Source organism: Sus scrofa, chromosome 14 (assembly GCF_054392235.1).
Source record: "Sus scrofa isolate SSC_HxYL_T2T_F1_AM1 chromosome 14, Sscrofa_HxYL_maternal_Yorkshire_Landrace_v2.0, whole genome shotgun sequence".
NCBI lineage: Eukaryota > Metazoa > Chordata > Mammalia > Artiodactyla > Suidae > Sus > Sus scrofa.
Genome location: NC_139396.1, coordinates 146,496,469 through 146,517,167, shown reverse-complemented (window position 1 = coordinate 146,517,167; position 20,699 = coordinate 146,496,469). Strand labels below are relative to the sequence as shown.

The 20,699-nt window shown below is 44.6% G+C and overlaps 1 protein-coding gene across 5 annotated transcripts in view; it reads right to left on the bottom strand.

Moving 5' to 3' along the window:
* Positions 1-297: 297 nt before the first annotated feature.
* Positions 298-20,699, bottom strand: part of LOC110256666 (uncharacterized) — a 280,078-nt gene continuing 259,676 nt past the window's right edge. The window contains exons 1-3 of one of the 5 annotated variants that reach the window (XR_014826240.1): positions 2,716-2,894; positions 1,175-1,278; positions 298-680 (exon numbers count right to left, since the gene is read on the bottom strand). The gene's annotated coding sequence lies outside the window, so the exon portion shown is untranslated. Of the gene's footprint in view, positions 681-1,174; positions 1,334-1,468; positions 1,555-1,979; positions 2,104-2,715 lie in introns of those variants that run through there. The other 4 variants (XR_002338526.2, XR_014826238.1, XR_014826237.1 and 1 more) reach the window with 4 other exon arrangements.

The following is a 20,699-nucleotide window of genomic DNA, read 5'->3' as shown; positions in this document are numbered from 1 at the left end:
TCCACCAATAAAGTTGAAGCTTCCCACTCTCCAGGGCCCCCACTCCCGCCCTCCATTCCTTGGACAGGTGTGACCCAGCTGCTCTTTCCATCCTTCCTTGGAACTTTCTCCCACCTCCTGGAAATTCCTCCAATGGCATAGCAGGAGGCCTCCAGGTTCCAAGGCCAGAGCTGCTTGGAGGGGTCGTCAAGGTCAGAATAGCTCCTCGGACAACTTGCATCTCCATCCTCAGCTCCCTGCTGCCCACCTTATGCACGTCAGTGTTGAAAGTATTTATGAATGAGAGCACACAGCATCTTATTGCTTATGCAATAATTTTATGCACATTATGTCTAATTCCCACTTTCAAAGCCTAAGAGGTGGGTATTATCGTTTCCACTTCCCAGGTGATAAAACCGAGGCTCTGAGGAGGCACGCACATGGCTTCCCCAACTGTTAAAGTCCAATCCCAGTGACCTCCCAGCCACAGGCTGCTTCTCCAAAAGAGACACCTCTTAGCCCTTTGCCATTTTCAAATCACTTCCACAGACAGTACTTCTGGGACTTGCATGATGACCCTGTCAGATGGCTAGGAATAATAACACTGTTTTTACAAATGCAGGATCGAGTCGCATAAATCCCTGGATTCCCATGCAGTCCAATCTTCTTCTTTCAGAACCTTCTTTGGAAGACCACGACAACTGCAGGGATGAAAAACGAGTCTGGTTCTCCCCCAGCATAAGCTCCCAGGGGTGGGGGATGAGGGTGGGAGGGAGGTCAGATGGGAATTTGAAGGAGCCAAGTTAACTTTTTCAATTACAAAAGCCTTTAGAGACTTAATTCACCCAAACCACCCTCAAGACCACAAGAATTTATGGACCTTCTAAATATATCCAAACGAGTCTCCGGAAGTATCTCAGGTGGCCATAATCCAGCTCTGTAGAGCATATGAATACATTTAAAATAGCAGTAAATGTTTCCACCCTTACAATTCGTTTTTTATGACTGAAGGTATCCCAAATAGAAATGTTGGCAGTCACCCGTTTAATAATTTGATTTCTATTTAACTTATCAGGGTAGAAATGGAAGCACAGTAGGCTTACATACCAGAACTTGGTTTATGTGCTTTCAACTTCAGAGCCAGGCAGTCCTGATTTCGTACTGACAATAAAAATAGAGATATGAAAATTCTCACCCTCCGTCCTCGGCTTCCAGCTCAGGTACCCTTGTGTCCTGTTTTCTCTGGAGCATCTCAGAGGTTTCCCATGGGAGAAGGAGAGCATCTTCAAATGGACTCCGCTTTTCAAAGGACAAACAGGAGGAGGATTTTTTGAGACAGGTTTTGTGGTGGTGCCTACAGTAGAGCCCAAGGGGGGAAAAAAAAATCAACTGGCACAAATTAGGGTGGACACGAAAAGAAACAATATTCCTAACTGCACATAAAAGCTGTCCGAACATCCCCCACCCGACCCCACCCCAGCACCCTCACATTGTTTAGATTTCAGGCGCTTGAAGAAAATGTATTTCTTTTGACATTTAATAATGTCTGTTGACATGCAACATCCCTGCTAGGGCTTTTCATTTTTTTATTAAATGATGTAAGTTCTGTAACTGATACCAGTTGTCATCAAACATCATAAAGCCAATCATGCCTCAAGTCATCAATATTTATTGTCCCTGGTGGGGGAGAGGCTGTTTTCAGTTTGGGGCAGATGGGTTTCATTTTTAAGCAGAGCAGTTAAAGCAGACGCACCTAGTATAAAATATCAGACCGGCAAGGATCCGCCGACATGGTACAATTGAGATGTTCACGCAGTTGAAAGGAAGAGGATGGGGGAAGAGAAGGGTAGAGAGGGGAATGAGAAGGAAAGAGGGCAGCGGACAGGCCCAGAGGAGGGGGGTGGAAATAATGGAAGTGGGGAAAGAAAAAGAAAGGCATGGGAAAAAGAAAAAAGAGAATGTATGTTCATCTGATGTATAGCAAACCCGTGAACACCTACTTTTCTGTGGAAGGCTATCCAGAAGGACATAGGGCAGCAGAGGGAGACACTGTGTTCCCTCCGAGGTGGAGGGCAGGCTGAGACCCCAGCAAAAAGGGAGTTAGAGAAAGTGAAAGTGAAATAGAAGAGAACAAAAGTAAAAGAGAGGATGTGAACGACGAGCAAAGGGGACAGACAGACATAAGATAAAATGTGAGAGAAAGTGAAAGACACAAAATGAGAAAGCGAACAAACGAGAGAGTGAAAAACAACGAAAAGAGAAAAAGTGCCCACTGTGGCTCAGCAGGTTAGGAACTCGACTAGTATCCATGAGGATGAGGGTTCAATCCCTGGCTTTGCTCTGTGGGTTAAGGATCTGGCATTGCCATATGCTGTGGTGTAGGTCGTAGATGCAGCTTGGATCTGGTGTTGCTGTGGCTGTGGTGTAGACTGGCAGCTGCAGCTCTGATTCCACCCCTAGCTTGGGAACTTCCATATCTGCAGGTGTGGCCTTAAAAAGAAAAAAAAATGAAAAAGAGATCTGTAGAGAGAGAAGGTGAAAGAGCAGTGACCGGAGAGCAGGGTCAGGAGATGCCAGTGGGTCTGATGGCTGGTACCAGCCTGGAAGAGAAGGGACGAGGACATGGGCCAGCATCCTGGGCAGGGGGATGGGGGTGGGTTCGTTGGGTGGACTTTTGGCAAGCCAGTCCCAGCCAGAGCCAGGAGGAGGGGATGAGTTTGTCTTGGGCACTCTCACCTGTCCTGCCTGGGCCCTCTTCTCCCTAAGAGGTCTCCATCGTAGGTGGCCGGCTGCTGGAATCTTCTCACATGCTACCCCAAGAAAGGCTCTGAGTATCTCATCCACACTGAGGCATAAATGACTCATACATCTTAATGGGATATTCCTGGCTGCATTCATTTTCCTTGTTTGCTTCTAGTGCAAATGGTAAATTCTGAGAGCTGTCAGCCAGGTAGGGAAAATTTTAGGGGATGTGAAGCTGGTGACCAGAGTCTCTTTCCATGAACAACTCTTTATTGCCTCCTGAATGTTCTGTTGGGGGCACTCTTTGTAGACACAAAGTTTTTTTTTTGTTTGTTTGTTTGTTTTGTTTTTTGTTTTTTTGAGTGATGAACTGGGGAAATCTGATCAAGTCTTGGGCCTAGGTGGCCCTGGACAAATCCTGGGTCCTGAGGCTTCTGCTTGGGACCCTGGATCTGGGCTGCGGCAAAGAGGGGCCAGAAAGTGAGACAACTGGGGATCAGACGATGGAGAACCTTGTCCTTCATCCTGGGACTTCAGGGAGCCTCTTGCAGAGACCAGAGCCCGGGAGAGAGGAAGGGCCAGGAACGGACTCCTCGCCCTGCAGTGTCCTCGAAACGCCCAAATTCTGCCCACGCTAGCTTTTGTGGCTGACGTCAAAGTCAGAGGGAAGAAAGGAAGAAGGAAGGAAAAACCTTCACAAAGAGAGTTTCCAAAAAAGCTCCTGCAGAAAAATAAATAGGTCAAACCTCAAAGCAGCCCAGCAAACTCTTCCTCATGGTTCAGCCCACTACCTGCATTGTGAACTCACAGGCCTTCGTATTTCAGTAACCCGGCCGGCAGGGGAGGCTGGGGCAGGGCTCCCTCCCATGGCGTGGATGAGGATTCTGAGGCAGGGAGCATCCTGGCATGGGGTCCAGGAGCATGTTCAAAGCGCCAGAGGTCCCAGACCCAAGGACCTCCCTCGTATCCGCTCTCTTCCTTTCCTCCTGGGAAGAATGGGAGGCAGGGCGCGGGGATTAAGGTGCCAACACGCCATGACTGACCCCTCTTTCTCCCACCCTAGCTTGTATGTTTCCGAGGAGAAAGAGATTGCATTCTGTAGCCCTCTCCCGAATTTTCCAGTCTGATCTGGATAAGTGTCAGGACCTGAATGCCAGCCTGATCTCCCCTGTTGGCATGAATCTGGGCGGCCCTTGCAGGTTACCTAGGAGGCCACTGACAGCTTCATGAAATGACTCCACTCCATTCCCGCCCAAGTGCCAGCCCGCAACCCAGAGCTCCCTGGGGGCATTGTTTTGCTTGTATTTCTGGAAAATGGAGCTCATTGGAAGGGTCCTGTTTCTCCACATCCTCATTAACGTTTTGTCTTTGTCTTTTCTTCTGACTTAATCATTGCTGCCCAGCAGCATCTCTTCACTGGTTTTGTTGTTGTCATTGTTGTTCTTTGGTTTTTGGTTTTTTTTTTTTTTTTTTTTTGGCTGCACTCACCACATGTGGAAGTTCCCAGTTCCCAGGCCAGGGATCGAACCAGAGCCACTGCCGTGACTACATCAGATCTTTAACCCACTGAGCTACAAGGGCACGCCTCTCATTGCTATTTTCATTTGCATCTTTCTAATTACTGATGAGGTTGATCAGTTCTCCATAAACTTATCCGCCATGTAACTTCCCCTTCTAGCATCTGCCTATATCTCTGCTTTAGATTCTCTTTCTCTTGTCAGTTTGCAGTACCTGATATTTGGAGTCTATTCTTTTGTTAGTTTTAGGCATTGTTCATTAATTCCTCCTAATCTGCCATCTCTCAGTTAACTATGGCTCTGGTGGCCAGGTTTAAACAGATATTTTAAATTTTGATGTAGTCAAGTTCACCGATTTTTGCCATGTGGTTTTTGCTTTTGGTGCCTTATTGAAGAAAGCTTTACCTCCCTAAGGTCAAAAAGATATTCTTTTACATATTCTTCTATTGAATACATAGCATTTTTCTTTTACATTTAGGTCTTTTTTGAGTTTGTTTTTTAATGTGGTTTGAATTAGAGCCACACTTTTTTTATGTTTGGCCAGTGAGCCAGTTACCCCAACAGAATCTACTAAATAATTCATTTTTTTTTCCTCCACTGAATCCTAGTGCCTCTTTAGCACAGATCAGAGGTCTCTTTCTGAGTTTTCTTCTTTATTCCATTTGTCTATTTACCTGTTCTTGTACTAATACCCCACTAACTACATTACCATGTCTTTGCGGAATACCTAATAGGGCAAAATTTTCTTACTTTGGTCCTTTTTATTTTTCAAAAGTGTCTTAGCTATTCGTGTAGCTTTATTTTTCTTAATTTTGGAAGATTTATAAAGGTCCAAAAAAGGGAATTTTTTATTGGAATTGAGTAGAATTTTAGGAATTAATGAGGGGAGGATTGACCTTTAGGTCCGTCCATTTATAAACATGTTCTATGTCTGCATTTATTTAGGTTTATTTAAATTTTTTCTCTAGGCGTTCCCGTTGTGGCTCAGTGGTTAACGAATCCGACTAGGAACCATGAGGTTGCGGGTTCGATCCCTGGCCTTGATCAGTGGGTTAAGGATCCAGTGTTGCCATGAGCTGTAATGTAGGTTGCAGACATGGCTCGGATCCTGCGTTGCTGTGGCTCTGGCGTAGGCCAGTGGCTACAGCTCTGATTTGACCCCTAACCTGGGAAACTCCATGTGCTGTGGGAGCGGCCCAAGAAATGGCAAAAAGACAAAAAAAATAAGTTATTTCTCTATAAAAGATCTTGTGTATTTTTAGATTAATTCCTAGATAGTCCTGGTAATGTAGGGTGGTGGCAGACCATTAGGAATTGTGACAAGAGTCTATTATATTTTTCTAGTAAGTTATCACTGGTGTAGTGGAATCCCCAATTTTTTTTTTTTTTTTTACTTTTTTAAACCTCAACTTCATTGACACAAAAATTTATAGACAATAAGATGTCCCCATGTTGATTGTAGGATTTAATGAATTTTAACAAGTGTTCACATCTATGTAACCACCACAATCAAAATGTAGAATATTTCTGTCATCCACAAAAGTCCCCTCTTGCTGCTTTGTAATTAATCCTTTTATTTTCTTTTTACCCAAGGGAACAACTGATTTGCTTTCCATTCTATAGTGTAGAATTGCCTTTTCTCAAATTTTATTTTCTAATTTTTCTTTGATAGTTTGTGAAAATAAATTTTTTTTGTGTAACAACCTTGGGTCATAAAACATTGTTAAATTAATATATTAGTTCCAGTTTTGTGGCTGTAGGCTTTCAGGATTGTCTACCTAGATAATCAAATAAATTCTCTCAATAAAAAAAAAATGTCAGTTCTTTCTTTCCAGTCTATATGCCTTCAATTTAAAAAATTTCTTTTCGGAGTTCCCGTCATGGCTCAGTGGTTACTGAATCCAACTAGGAACCATGGGGTTGCAGGTTCGATCCCTGGCCTTGCTCAGTGGGTTAAGGATCTGGCATTGCCGTGAGCTGTGGTGTGGGTCACGGATGTGGCTCGGATCCCGCGTTGCTGTGGCTCTGGTGTAGGCCGGTGGCTACAGCTCTGATTCCACCCCTAGCCTGGGAACCTCCATATGCCGCGGGAGTGGCCCAAGAAATGGCAAAAAGACAAAAAAAAAAATTCTTTTCTAAATTATTGCACTGCTAGGATGTCCAGTACACTGCTGAACAGACATCGTTGCTTATTTGCTAACTTTAAGGAATATGTTTTCTTCTTTGACCATTAAGTGTGATATTAGCTGTAGGTATATCTTATAGACGATCTTTATCAGCGTGAGAGAGTTCTTTCTTATTCTTAATTTGTTGATATTTATTATCATGAGCGGGTATTGAATTTTATCCAATGTCTTTTTTTGTGTCTACTGAGATGATCATATAAGATGTCTCTATTCTATTAATAAAGTGAATTGTGTTTATTGATTTTTTTTTTTTTTGGAATGTTAAACCACCTTTGCATCTCTGGAATAAAGCCACTTGGCCACAATATAGTATCTGTTTTATACATGACTGGCTTATATTTACTAATATCTTGTTCATGATTTTTGTGTGTAGTTTATGGAGGATATTGGTATATAATTTTCTTTTCTTGCAATTTCTTTTTTTTTTTTCTTCTTTCTGCCTTGTTTTGTTATTCAGGTACCATCAGTTCCATAACATGGGTTGGGAAGTGCTCCCTTTACCCTATTTTCTGGAAAAAGTTAAGATCGATGTTGTTCCTTCCTTAAATGCTGGATGAACTTTACCAGCAAAGACGTATGGTCTGGGGCTTCTCTTGTGGGAAAGTTTTAAATTACTAATTTATTTTTTAAATTGATTTACAATATTAGAGTTTTCTATTTTTTTTTTTTCTTGAGTATACTTTTGAGAATTTGGGACTTTTAGGTGATTTTTTTTCCATATCATATGCATTGTTATTTGATAATATTGCTCATGCTATTCCCTTGTTATTCCATTATTATTTTAATGTCTGTAGGATTTATAATGATGTCTCCTCATTTATAGCTGGTAAATTCTTTCTTTCTTTATTTCTTTCTTTTGGCTATGCTGGTGGCATGTGCAAGTTTCCAGGCCAGGGATCAAACCTGTGCTACCACAGTAACCAGAGCCACAGCAATGACAATTAGATCCTTAACTAGGGAATAATAACAGTATCAGATCCTTAACCAAGGAATTCCTATAGCTAGTAATTTCTATCTTCTCTCTCTCTCTTTTTCTCCTGACCATCCTAACTAGAAATTTATCAATTTTATTGATATTTTCAAGAAAACTGCTTTCTGTTTCATTAATTCTCTTCCCCTGTTTTTGTCTGTTTTCTATTTCTTAGATTTCCATTCTTATATTTATTATACTCCTCCTTCTACTAACTTTAGGTTTAATTTGTTCTTATTTTTCTAACTTTTAACAAAGGTAAGATCACTGTAGTAGAAGGTAATAGCCCTGATTTTTGACCTTTATTCTTTCCTAATATGGTCATTTAAGGCCTATAAATCGCTCTCTAAATGGTATGTTAGCTGCATCTCACGAATTTTAGTTTTTTGTTTTCATTTTCATGAAGTTAAAATACTTTTCTAATTTCCCTTGAAACAGCATAAAATTGGGTCCAGTCTGAGAAACTTGTCTTTTAAATGGAATGTTTTAAAATTACATTTAATTACATTTAACAATTAACAATATTACATTGCAATTAACAATATGGTTGGATTTAAATATACTGCTTTTTTTATTGCCTTTCTCTTTCTCCCATCTGTTATTCATTTATTTTTCTCTCATACCCATGTTATTGCAGCTTAACTGAGTATTATTTCACATGACATTTATTCCCCATTAATAACTCTTTAACTATACTTCTTTGATTTTATTTTCGTTGCACTAAAATTTACCAAAAATACATTTAACTCCCTACAGTTTGTCTTTTTAACAATAATATACTGTTTCACATATAAGCATCTTGTTTTCAAATTCCATCACCTGTCGTTTTCATGTTTGTTTCTTTTTTTTTTTTTTTTTTTTTTGGTCTTTCTTGGCTATGTGTCATATTTTCCTGTTTCTTGCCATTTTGAGTAATATTTTTTGAATGCTGGACATTGTGAATTTTATGTTGAGTGCTAGATTGTTGCGTTTCTTCTGGAGGGTTGGGTTTGTCTGGCAGACAGTTCAGTAATGTGCAGATCAGCATGGTCCTTCAAGGCTTGTTTTCAACCTTTTTTAAAGGGCAGATTTAAAGTAACCTTCATCTTAGAATCATTACTAAGGTGTGACTCAGCTGAAAATCCGAGATGTTCACGCAGGACTCTCTCCTTTATTTGCTCAGAGCTCAAGTGTCTTCCTGCCCTTGTAAACTCTCGAAATTGTTTACGTGACAGTTCCCCAGGCTTCTTGTCCTGGTCTCACAGTTTCCTTCTATATAGGCACAGGTTAGTAGACAGCAGCAACTCATGGAATTCTTTCTCTCCCTAATCTCCTTCTTTTCTGATTCTCTGCCCACCAGCTCCAGTCACCCCAGTCTCATCAAACTCTGATCTCTGTGTTCCTGACTCAGTGAGGCAGTCACCAACCGCTTGACAAGCCCCCATGGCACTGTATTCTGGAATGTTCCTCCAGGCAGGCCAAGGATTGTAGAGATTGCCCCCTTGGTTTGCCTTTTCCGAAGCATCACAGTCCTGTGATGCCTGTTGTTCAATGCCTGAAAACATCGGTTTCATACTTTTTATCCTATTTCCTAGTTATTTATGGTAGGAGGTAAGTCCTGTGCAAGTCACTTGGGCATGACCATAAGTCAAAGTCAGAGATAAGCTTTTTCACGGAGGTATGCAAATGACTCTTGCATCTAACAATCTTACCACATACTTAGGAATCTTAAGAGTCTTTTTCCTATTGATACTCTTGAATTTACTGTGGAAATGATCCTTATCCCTTACACAGAAGTGCAGTCTTTTCTTTTTATTTATTTCTTTATTAATTTTGCTTTTTAGGGCCACACCTGTGGCATATGGTGGTTCCCAGGCTGGGGGTCTAATCGGAGCTACAGCTGCTGGCCTACACCACAGCCACAACAACTCAGGATCTGAGCCGCGTCTGTGACCCATACCACAGCTCACAGCAACACCAGATCCTTAACCCACTGTGAGAAGCCCGGGATGGAATCTGCAACCTTATGGTTCCTAGTCGGATTCGTTTCTGCTGCTGCATGATGGGAGCTCCAGTGCAATCTTCTCTTATTCTTTCAATTTCCATGTTTTGTTTCATTTTAATTTTGTAGTATTAGTCAGAATACCCTGTACCATATTGTTTAAGAGGATAGAGCGTATATTTGTCTTGTTAGCAATCTTTTTGCTTTTTTTTTTTTTAAGGGCCACACCCACAGCACATGGAAGTTTCCAGGCTAGGGGTTGAATCCGAGCTACAGCTGCCAGCCTACACCACAGCCACAGCAACTCCGGATCGGAGACGCATCTGTGACCTACACCACAGCTCCCAGCAATGCCGGATCCTTAACCCACCAAGTGAGGCCAGACTGAACCCACATCCTCATGGATCCTAGCCAGATTCATTACCACTAAGCCACAAAGGGAACCCCTCATTAGCAATTTAATGACAAATATCTGAATTTTTTCACTAACTTTAATTTTTGCTCCTGTATATCTGCTATGCATTTATCAGTTTAAGGAAAGTTTTTTTAAAAGTCCTTTTCCTCTGAGTTAAAAAAAAATCATAATTAGATGTTGAACTTTATGAAAACCATCTTCTAGATATATTGAGATAACTGTGCCGTTTTTCTTCTCTCCTACATAACATGGTGAATTTCATTATTTAGATTTTCTGAAGTTAAGCTATACTTTGTCATTATTTATTTTAGCTATATTGTTGAATGTGGGTGGCTATTATTTTTCCAGCATATGCCTCTCATAAAATGTCTTAGATCACTTTCCCTCCTCCTGATTTCTGAGACAACTTGTATCAAGTAGGGATTCTCTCGTAATTTACTAATTTATTGGAATTTACCTCTAAAATTGTTTGATACTGGCATTTAGGGTGGAAATCTATTTGACCACCGTATCTATAGTTGATCCACGAGCCATGTGAGGGTTAGAGATGATCCTCCGTGGAGTCAATAAGCCACAAATAACTTGACAGTCACTCCTCCGCATTCATGGTCCCATCCACGTACCCAACTGTGGATTGAGCCAGTACTACCGTAGTACCTACTGAGTGAAAAACCTACCCATTAGTGGACTCACGCAGTTCACTATTCGAGGACCCACTGTCTTCCTTTATTAGCTATTGCTACTCAACATTTCCATTTGTCTTGTCCTAATTTTGATTTTGTACATTTTTCTGACAATGTATCCATTTTGCCTGAGGTTTCCAATCTTTTGGTATCCAGCTATTCGTAATATTCTATTGTTATTCTCTAATTTTTTTTTTTTACTGCATCAATAGGTATTTATCTGTTTTGTGTACCTATTTATTTGTAGCTTCTCTCCTTTTTTTCAAAAAGCATTTTTTTTTTTTTTTTTTTTTTAGGAGAAAGCCTTATGGTGAAGGAGCTATTGACAAAACTGAACATTTGACAAAACTGCATGGAACTAAGTGCACATCCAAGTGTGTGCAAGTAAAACTGAGAACTTCTAAATAAAATTAGTGTATGGTTGTCAGTATCCCAGCTGTATTGTGTACTATGGTTTTGCAAAATGTTACCTTTGGGGAAAACTGGATAAAGAATATATTAAATCCCTCTGTATTATTTCATATTATTACATGTAAATCTACAACTCTCTTAATCAAAAGTTTTTGTTAAAAAAACAATTTTACCAGATGTTTGTCTCTTCTTATTTATCTTTTCAAAATGCTAGCATTTGGTCTTGTTAGTCTTGTCATTGTTTTTCTGTTCTCTGTTTCAATAATTTCTATCCTATTTTTTAATCATTTCTTTCCATTGTACCTTTTTGAAATTTCTTTGCTACTGAAAAAAAAATATGAAAGCTTAAATCTCAAAGCTTAGGTGATTTGTTTTCAGCATTTTTGTGTGTGTGTGTATGTGTGTGTGTGGTTTTTTTTTTCTTTTCGGACAAAAGTATTTAAAGCCATATGTTCCTATGTTCCTTCTTTTGTCTGTTGTGCAAATCTTGGTATACAGTATTTTCATCTGCATTTAGCTTTAAGTATTTTAGAACTTCCCTTATGATTTCCTCCTCAATCCATGAATAATTAAATAGCACACTTTTTATTGCATAATGGATGTAATTTTTAAGCCAATAATTTGACACGGGTTTCTTCTTGTCCCAACACAATCAGAATACATTGTCTGATGTTAATTCTTTAGAATTTATTGAGACTTCTTTTATGTCTAAGTCTGAGATAAGTTTTTGTGTATGTTCTATGTGCATTCAAATAATTATATATATAAAATTATATGGAGATACATATATTCTTTGTTACATACTTTGTTCTATAAACACCTATTAATGTGAGTTTACTAATTATGTGTATTTCTGGATCTTGGTTCTTTTCTTTCCTTTTTTTTTTCTTTCTTTTTTTTTTTTTTCCTTTTTAGGCCATACCTGTGGCAAATGGATGTTCCCAGGCAAGGGGTCAAATTGGAGCTACAGCTGCTGGCCTACACCACAGCCACAGCAACACAGGATCTTAGCCACATCTTCGACCTATACCACAGCTCATGGCAACACCGGATCCTTAACCCATTGAGTGAGGCCAAAGACAGAACCCACATCCTCATGAATGCTAGTCGGGTTCTTCCCGCTGTGGCTCAGCGGGAAGTCCTGGACCTTGGTTCTTGTTGTTTGGGTGTTTACTTTTGATTCAATCTGGAATCTCTATTTTTTTAATCAGTGAATTTAATGTATTTACAATTGTTATTATACTAGGACTAATTTCTGCCACTTTATCCATTTCCATTTATCATACTGTCTTAGGTTAAGTTCTCTAGAAGCAGAGCCTGAAAAGGGATTTTGTCCAAGTGATGTCTCAGAAAAGAGCTCTCCGGAGACGGAGAATGAAGGACACAGAGAGGGCAGGGCGAAGCGAAGTAAGACTGTGTTTTCACCTCGAGATGATCTTCAGGGGAGGGGGGCAGTGGCACACCACCCTGACTAGGCTGGGGCCCATCTGGGGTCCCAGGGGTCACTGGATGGGCACTGCTGTGCCCCCCAGAGGAGATGAAGAGATCAGTGTCTCTCTGGAGCAATGCGAGAAAGAGAAAGGAGCAGACCGTAAAAAGCTCTCCCACACCCTGGGAATGGACGCTCTTTCACTTTGAGGGTCCCCACCCTTCAACCTGGAGACCCAGTCTGCTGTCTGCTTAGCGGTCCCACACATCCTCACTCTTGCTTTGCATTCCATCCACCTTCCTCTGGCCTCCGAGGCATCCTCAGGACTAGGGTGAGGGAAGGGACCAGCAGCTCTGACAGTTCACCATCTGGTCCCATCCTTCCAGCTTCCTTCCACTCCCTTCTGTCTCAGGCCCCTTCTGGAACCCAGGTCCACTCTGATAGCTGAGTCAGAGGTTAACGGAGTGACAGCCTGCCCTGGGAGTACCCCCCCGCGGCCCCCCACCCCCGCATCCTTTCCGACACTGTCCATTCTCCCTTCCTCTAGGATGAGTCCTTTCCAAGGAGGCTCCCCCATCTGGGAGGTCCCACTGGGAGGACCCTGGGTCCCTGGGCTGATCACCACTGGCTGCATCCTCAGGGGCAGGCCGTTCGGGCTCCAGCTAAGCCTCCTCATTCTTTGGCTTATGCATCACTTAATCTGGACCAAACTACGTGAGGAGGCTGATCCTAAAAGAACACAAAAATTTAGAAACAAAACATTTATAAAGAAAGTTAATGAGATTGCAAGTCATATGCATGGGGAGGGCAAAGAATTCTTTACAGGAAAGATATTTGGACTTGAGCCCCAACATTATTTGGCAGCTGAGGTAAAGCAGACAAGTGCTGGGCCCCATTCAATGGGAACAACCCCGAATGGTTCATTTGAAAAATCAACAGCAAACATTTCTCATTTAGAAATTCCTCTCTTTCGGAGTTCCCGTTGTGGCTCAGTGGTTAGCGAATCTGACTAGGAACCATGAGGTTGCGTGTTCGATCCCTGGCCTCCCTCGGTGGGTTGGGGATCCGGCATTGCCGTGAGCTGTGGTGTGGGTCGCAGACGTGGCTCGGATCCGGCATTGCTGTGGCTCTGGCATAGGCCGGTGGCTACAGCTCTGATTCGACCCCTAGCCTGGGAACCTCCATATGCTGCGGGAGTGGCCCTATAAAAGGCAAAAAGACAAAAAGGCAAAAAAAAAAAAAAAAAGAAATTCCTCTCTTTCAAAAGCCTACATAACTTAAACAAGTCGGTCAAATTCCTTCTCACTTCTTTTATCTGGCCAATTTTTTTCTTCAAACTTACCTGACAAGTGAAAGAATAATTATGTTCCAGACCAAGTCCACAGCTTTCTTGGCTTTGCCTTTCTGTATCTATTTTATTATTGGGTTTAGAGAAAAAAAATTTTGTTTTTTGCTTTTATTTTTTTAGGGCCACACCCAGGACAGATGGAGGTTCCCCGGCTAGGGGTCGAATGGGAGCTACAGTGGCCAGCCTGTGCCACAGCCACAGCAGTGCAGGATCCGAGCTGTGTCTTTGACCTACACCACAGCTCGAGGCAACAGTGGATTCCCGGACCCACTGAGCGAGGCCAGGGATCAAACCCGCATCCTCATGGATATGAGTTGGATTCTTTTCTGCTGCACCACAACAGGAACTCCCAAGGTTTAGAGAAAAATTTTAAAGGTGTGTCTTCACTATTCCCTCACCAGGCTTTTGTGGGTTCTGGGAGGGAGGCACAGAATTGGACCCAAATGCAAAGGGGTGTGTGTGTGTGTGTGTGTGTGTGTGTGTGTGTGTGTGTGTGTGTGTGTGTTTCCTGTCTGCTCCCTGAACAATTCATCCCCTACCTCGAAGCCTTGTGCTGGGGTTTTTTGTTACAAACTATCCCCATTTCACAAGTAGCCTCAAGCAACAATTAGTCCTGCATGTAATTTCGGAATCAAGTGGTGGGTTTGGGTGAGAACCAGGCAAGTGGTTTGGAAGCAGATGTAGCCCGAGGTGAAGTCACTTCCCAGGTTTAATAGGGAGGCGGGGAGGAGGTGGAGGGGAAAGGGTGGAAGCACAGCCTGATGTCTGGCCCAGAGAGGGGAGACCACTGTGCAGGGGGCAGAATAATGACCCCTAAAGATGTCCACACCCTAAGCCCCAGAACCGGTGACTATGTTACCTGACCTGGCAAAAGGGATTTTGCAGATGAGATTAAGGTTGAGGCTGGTGAGTTGGGAGATTAGCCTGGATTATCCAAGTGGGCACAATGGGTCTTTTCCGGGCAGTGGACAGAGTGAGGTGCGCCTGATGGAGCGGTCAGCAAGATGCAATGCTGCTGGCTTGGAAGGTGGAGGAGGGTCTCATGAGCCAAAGACGCAGTGGCCTCCAGAAGCCGGTATAGACAAGGTAATGGACCCTTCCCTAGAGCTTCCAGAGGAACGCAGTCCTGTTGACACCTTCATTTTAGCCCACGAACGAGATACTGAACTTGCACTGTTTTAAGCCACTTAGTGGTGGGAGTTCCCGTCGTGGCGCAGTGGTGAACGAATCTGACTAGGAACCATGAGGCTGCGGGTTCGATCCCTGGCCTTGCTCCGTGGGTTAAGGATCTGGCTCTTGCCAAGAGCTGTGGTGTAGGTTGCAGATGTGGCGTGGATCCCACATTGCTGTGGCTCTGGCATAGGCTGGCATCAATAGCTCTGATTCGACCCCCAGCCTGGGAACCTCCATATGCTGCAGGAAGCGGCCCTAGAAAAGGAAAAAGACAAAAAAAAAAAAAAAAAAAAAAAAGCCACTTAGTGGTAATTTGTTACAGCAGCACAGATGATGAATCCTATCTGCCTCAATGTTGCCTTGTACCAACTCTGCTCCATGATCCTCAGTGCTTTCCTTGGTAAAATAAGGACATACTCAATTCTTATAATCCAGAAGGGCCCAGGCCTGGCCAGCCCATAGGGAAAGGTGAAGGCAGTGAAACAGTAACATGCAAATGTTTTGTGAGCCTCTGCCCCATCTCTTCGGAGTCAGCAGGAACCCAGCCAGCCTCCCCAGCCCCCACCCCCAGCCACGCAGGACAAGGCTCACGTCTCCTTGCACGTAGGAAGCAGTCTGTAGCTTTTATGCTGGGCCACACAGGCCACTTCAATTTAGCCCAGCAGAAAGGACTCTGCTGTCCATCGATTTCTCAGCCCTTTACAGCTCTTTGATTCTCACCCCTCAATTCAGCAATCGGCAGCCTCCGTAACTACCTTCCCCCACCCACGCCACCTCCGGGGAGCATCCTAGACCTTCTACCCAGTTTTCTTTCCTGTCAAAACTTACTTGTCCTGTGTCCCACCCCTTTCCCTCGGGGGCTTGCCCTCTGCGATCTGGTAACTTCCAAGAGAGCTGGGAGGTGCCAAAGATCATTATTTTCCCCTTGACAGCTTTGCCCAAGGCTGGCCCTGAAGCAGGTAATCCACCCAGAGCAGGTTGGAAGCAGAGACAGCTCCACGCAAAAGCTGCGATGCAAACATGTACCATCTCTGCACCCTTCTTTGGGGCAATCTTCTAGGAATCCGCCTCTAAGCACTGAATCAAGGCTTTGCTTCTTCCTTTCGGGACGCCAGAAGATTGTGGGCGGGGTCGTCTGCGGTCTCAAGGGCACCCCCCCGCCCTGGAATTGACAAGAGGCTCTTCCACTTGGAGTCCCCGGGGTCCAGTCTGCGGGGTCCCTGATGCACAAGACCTCTCAGATTCAGCTGAACCTTTCAGTGGGCATATCATCAAGCTTGGGAGTGAGGTTTCAGAAGCTAGGTACCCACGTCCGCCACGGGGTTCTTGGACAAACTCACAAGGACAAGCAGCGCCCATGGACGAAGATGCCTCGGACCACGTCCACTCTCTGTGGCTTGTGCTCTGAGCCCCCTGGGGGATGCTGGACACACTGGGGACTCTCCTCACCAAGATGCAGGGACAGGGTCTCTCCAAAGACAGAATTTGCAGAAACTCCTAAAAGTTCTAAAGTGCATGCTGGTGGTGCTCTTTTCATAGAGGAAAATTCCAAATCGCCAGCATGAATTGGTCGTCACTCTGGAGCAGAGGGATGGTTGGGAAAAGATGAGAACAAAGGAAAAGGTGAAGGCAGATGAGCCTTGCAGGAGCTGCTGGCTGAAGGTTGCCAGGGAGCGTCTTGCTCCCGCCTGAAGACGCCACAAGATGGCAGCATTTCTGAACGTTCCAGATCCGCCCGGGGCGGCCTCTGGGGGCTCCAGGGTGCCTTGGCGCCCGGTCAGGAGCACATCCTCCCTTGTGTTCAGGAGGATTAAGAGTCCCGGCCTGAGGATGTCCTCAGCCAGAGACAGGAGAGAAGAGCGCCAGCGCAGAGGGGCTGAGGCTCTGTGGCAAAACACTCAGCTGTTTCAACAAAATCAGCAGCGTTGAACCCAAGTGCCTCTTGGCCAGTGGCCACTTTGGATGTTGGCAGGACTGTCTCGGTTTGTCTGAAAAACGAAATGCTTCTCTGGCCAGATGTTGTGTGGGGGTCAAGGAACTTGGCGGCCCTGGACAGAGTACATCTCTCCGAAGTTCCGTTCGCGTGCTCTTGGGGGACTTCATTCTGCACTGCCTGGCGCAGGTGCCAGCATTCAGAGTGCCACCACTCCCAGCAGCCTGGCCACCTGCACCAAACACTGGGGGTGAAAGAGTGGACAGTTTTTGCTATTAGAACCCTTCCTCGTATCTGTCTTCTATACCCTGTTCATTCATGCACTCAATAACTCACTTTTCAACAAGTATATTCAGCACCTGCTATGAGCCAAGCGTTGTGTTGTGTCCTGGGGATACAAGAATGACTCTTCTGCTGTCATAGAACATGTATCTATTGACGGGGGTGGTGGTGGTGGTGGGGACCGTTATTAATCACAATTTTTAAACGTGTTTTTCAGGAAAAGGGCAGGGTGTTCTAGCAGGGACTCTGGAAGGCTCTGCCCTTTATTAACTGTTGACTTTGGACAAGCTAGCAGGGGCCTCGATATGGTCCCCGAGGTTTTGTGGGAGATGGCTGTGAGGATGAAAGATGGAACGCTTGTGGCTACATCTGGCACCGAGTGAGTGCCAAAAGAGGGCCGCCTGCTACTTTTATTAGCAATGTGCAGCCCTCACCTGCAGGGGGTGCTCTCACACACACAACTGATGGCAGCCTCGCCTTCACCTCTCAAGAGTTCCAGGCTCCTCCTCTGTAAGAAGTATTAACATTGATTGACAGCATCATGAGACCGTTGTGAGGATGAAATCAGCTACGGAAAGATTGTTAAGTATTTCGCTTGGTACCTGGTGTCTGTTATTATTATTCAATCTGGAAGGCGTGATATCAAAGATAAAATGAACATTTATATCTGCATTTGGGGGTCACATGTAAAGCCCCAGGGTGCCCGTTAAGGTGTGTGGGTGTGTGTTGGGCTAATTAATGGCCAGTTTTCATCCAGTCCCTGCCTCCTCCTCGTACCACCTGAAGGGTGGTTGAGAAAGCTGATGCTGATGGCCTGGTGGTGCCCCTGTGCCCAGCTGTCAAGATGCATCAGGAAGAGGATCTGTCCCACCTACTGGCCAGTCCGGTCAACAAAGAGCTGGCCGAGGGGAGGGAAGGCCACACTTTTGTGGGCTGACCCACAGTGGCGGCTACTGGCCTCGATATATGTCACCTCATGTCAGCCTCAGGAAAGCCCCCAGATATGGGCCCTTGTGCCAGCATCCCTGTTTTACAGATCGGGAAATGGAGGTCAAAGTCACACAGCACAGGCGTGCCAGGATTGGGCTTACACCCGGGTCAGTCTGATTCCAGATCCTGAAGGCTGTCCGAGAGTTTTGATAGATTTCCTAGAATATTTCTACTTAGCTTGTCCTCAAGCTGCCAAGAGGCACTTCAGTGCTTGTTGAATTGGGCCGATGGGCCAGTTGAGTCCAAATGAGCCATCCATCGGCTCCACGTGGAGACAAACACAAGATGCTAGAAACTGAGTAAATGGCTACTCCGCCAGCTTACGTGATGCTCTTAGCTTTCTTCCAGCCCACTGCCCTTGGGTGAGCTGCCTGGGGTGGGCGTCCCTGAGAGCATGGCCCCCTTCTGGCATGGGGGCTGTCTCCTCTGACCTTTGGGAAGAAGAGCTCAATATCCCAAGACACCCAGGGGTGAAGTCTACGCTGTTCAGACTCCCGAGGGAAAGGCCATGTTTAGGTTCCTGTGGGAGAAGGTAAACTTAATTTGGGCCAGTGGACTCAACTGGCCCATCGGCCCAATATAACATGCACTTAAGTGCCTCTTGGCAACTTGAGGACAAGCTAAGTAGAAATATTCCGGTAATTCCATTCTCTTGGCAAGGTCTCCAAAGATTGCCCTCCATCTGACTGGGACAACTGTGACATCAGAGACCTGCAGGGCTGGGGATGGTGGAGGTGGGCCAGAGGACAGATGGCAGCTCAGCCCACATGGGAGGTGCCACTTTTGTCTCTTCTTGTCGCCTCGGGTTTTAGGATGTCTTGGCAGCGCAAGATTAAAGTGTTTCTCAGACAAAGAAAATTTCCAGTGTTGTTACCAGGATGTTTGAGGATCGAGGGTCTGGGTCCACGGGGGTGTCAGGTGTGACACAAACAGCTCCCCCCCAACACTCAATGTCAAGGTGCAGTGAACAGCTGATGCTTCTGCCTGCCCAGGATCATATTTGCATCCTGGGTTTTCCCGTGGGGACCACCCCTTCCCCACACTCAGTCTTCTGGTTTGAATGAAGCTGACTCCATTTACGGGCCCTGGGGATGTGCATGTGACCACAGCTGACCAATCCCTACGCTTTATGCCCTGGAGGAGGTGGGTGTGTACCCTTAGCCAGATCAAAAGAGAGTCAACGCTCCTGTTTTGCTGGAATTTGAGGACAACACACTCTTCCTCTTAGGAGTTGTTAGGCTGGCGGGCCATCAGCCTGAAACTGCTATCTTACTGCCACCTGGGAGAGCCACCTGAGAGGAAGCCAGACTGCAGTAAAGCAAAGAGAAGCGATGGTGAGAAAAAGATTCCTAGTGACATCTTCTGAGTGGCTAGATTCAACCGTGGTCTTTCCCAGTTCTGTCAGCTCATACATTTCTCTTGGTGCTTTTGCAGGTGAGAGTTGAGTTGTGTCTCTTCGATGTGAAAGCTTCCTGTCTGATGGAGAAACATTCTCCAAATATACCCGTGAGCTGGGTGCTGAGAACACAGTGGAAATTCCATTTGAAATATTTCTGACACAATACCAAATCATGATTGTTCTGTGTTGTTGATATTAAAGATATTAAAAAAAAATGGAGTTCCCATTGTGGTGCAGCATAAGCAAATCCGACTAGGAACCATGAGGTTGCGGGTTCAATCCCTGGCCTTGCTCAGTGGGTTAGGGATCCAGCGTTGCTGTGAGCTGTGGTGTAGTTTGCAGACAAGGCTCAGGTCTGGCATTGCTATGGCTCTGGCGTAGGCCAGCAGCAACAGCTCCGATTGGACCCCTAACCTGGGAAACTCCATATGTCTCAGGTGCGGCCCTAAAAGGATAAAAGACAAAAAAAAAAAAAAGAGGTAAAGAAAATTCTTTTGCCGTGCCTACATGATATCATAGAGAAGATAAACAATACCGGAGTTCCCGTCATGACTCAGCAGTTAATGCAGGTTCGATCCCTGGCCTTGCTCAGTGGGTCAAGGATCTGGCATTGCTGTGGCTGTGGTGTAGGCCAGCAGCTACAGCTCTGATTGGACCCCTAGCCTGGGAATCTCCATATGCTGTGGGTGAAGCCCTAAAAATAGAAAGAAAGAAGGAAAGAAAGAAAAAAGGAAGGAAGGAAGGAAAGGAAAGGAAAGGAAAGGAAAGGAAAGGAAAGGAAATAAACAATCCCAAACAAATACCCACTACACTATCTAATAAATCCCAGAGACCTGCTTCTCTGGAGTCATAGAGAGTGGAGTTTGAATTCTAGCTCTACCAATTATTTTGTATTACTGTCTTAACTGTGATGGGACCCACTTTCCTCACCTACAGAATGGTGGTAATAAGAGCAGCTACATCATTGGATCATTGTGCAAGGTTACCTGGGATAATAAGACTCTCCAGCCTTGGAAGAGCCCAATGAGATAGGAACTCAGGGGCCGAATTTGTGCAAGATCCGTAACTTGTTCAGGATCAGGCAACTAATAGGAGGTGAATGTGGACCGCGTAGCTCAGAGCTTCCTGATCACCATGTTTACTGTCTCTTGAGCTAAGAGAGGTTGAGTCCCTTGCCCAAGCTGGCACCTCTTAATATGGTACACAGGTTCGTGTCAAGTGGTCTGATACATAGTAAACCTCAACGAATATTAAGGAGAAC